This window comes from Chanos chanos, chromosome 1, assembly GCF_902362185.1.
Source record: "Chanos chanos chromosome 1, fChaCha1.1, whole genome shotgun sequence".
Taxonomy (NCBI): Eukaryota; Metazoa; Chordata; class Actinopteri; order Gonorynchiformes; family Chanidae; genus Chanos; species Chanos chanos.
Genome location: NC_044495.1, coordinates 54142003 through 54143793, shown reverse-complemented (window position 1 = coordinate 54143793; position 1791 = coordinate 54142003).

Below are 1791 nucleotides of genomic sequence, written 5' to 3'. Positions count from 1 at the left end.
ATGCATTTTCTTTGTGTGTGTTTTGTTCTCTTTATACTGTAATCATTTTAGCATGTCATGTCCTTAATCCACCTTAGTCTGCTTATGTTTTCATAGCCACAATTATAAAAAAAAAAAAACCTACACTGCACTAAGATTAAAAATTCAAACACAGGAGGAAGATAGAGAGAAGAGACAGAGAGAGAGAGAGAGAGAGAGACAGAAACCGAGAGAGAAAAGAGAATGAGAGATAGCAGGATGTAACAGGGAGATTTCTTGGATTAATGTGTCTTGAGTGTTCTGTCTCACATATCTACTGTACTGATTTTTTAACACTAACAGTAAGCACACTGATTTTGCTGTTTGTGTTTATGTGGTTAAACCCAGTTGTTTTGACTTCACCATCTCCTGTTCTTGATTAACAAAAAGCTAGTTATTTTGGGTCTGAAAGCTGTCCTGTGTTTGTGGTACATTAGTGACGTCGGGACATTTTTATTAAATGGTTGTTGTTGTTTTTTTGTACTCCATTTTGAGAAATAAACTTTTGGAAATTCTTTATGTGGAGTGGTTATTATTCTTTCGACAAGACATATTTAGTCTAAGAGACACAACTATGCTACATGGCCCTTTACCATGCGCGTAAAATGTATTAAAATATGAAACTAATCAAATATAACAGTAAACTTTGACTGCTCTGAGGCATCAGATTTAGATGAAATAAAGAATGAACATGAATTGCATCCTTAAGAACACATTGTTCAATTTTGCTATAGAGCTTAAAATAATCTTTCACGAATATCATTCGAATGTAATTTAGCAGGGGAAAGAGCGTGTTCAGAATTAATGCAGATATTCGCATGCTTTGGTGCTCAGGGCTTAATATAGGCCTAACCCTAGCCGTGATTGGCTGTAGAAATAGTAGGTGGACCCTTGTGCGCTGTCGCAACGCCCTCTCATGATCCGGGATTCCCAGGGGAGAAACCGACCGCTGTAACGGGAGAGGAATCAACTACTTGTACCGGGGAGCCCGACAGAAGGAAACCGTGCAGCCGGAAAGATGACCACCAACATCCGATACAAGGGTAGAGTGATCAAATCCGGTAACAGAACTAACATGGTGTTTTTAAAACGTAGCTCACCATCGTTTCAGTCTCTGTGTGGATTAAATCTTGTTTCTTTTTTCTCTGTTCTGCGTCTGATGAAACGCGTTTGGGCATCACTCCGCACCTCTCCACCTGCTCCACATCCGACTCGCTGTGATGCTGAATCGCCTGTCAGAGGACAGCGAGGTAAGAGCCGTTTCCGTCATCTTCGTCCTGTCATACTTTACACTTCTCTGTTTAAAGCCCTATTTATATGAGATATTCTGAAGATTTAGAATAAGCGACGTCGGTTTAATAATTCGATTGATTAATTCACAATATTTCAGCCTATGTCTCTTCACGCAGTGTGTTCGACAGCGTATAGTCCCTTCTCTAATACGTATGGTGTGCTTTCTAAACATGTATTGCTCTGTTCTGTACAACAACATTCATCCAAATAATTAGGCAGCTTACATGTACACTCCCTATGAAATATATAGCACTATGCTTATGCTGAAATTCTCTTGAACAGTGGGCTGTTTTCCCATCCTCCCTCTGAATCAGCTGACGCATCTCTCGCTGGTTGACAGTGGGCGAGTCCTGACTCCTCATCCAAAACTCAGTGTTCAGGCTGTTGCGCATCATCTTGGATCACGCTACTATGATTTCGCCACTGTTACATTATAGTATGTCAGTCTTAAAAAATGTTACCGCTTGATTCGTGTGTCAC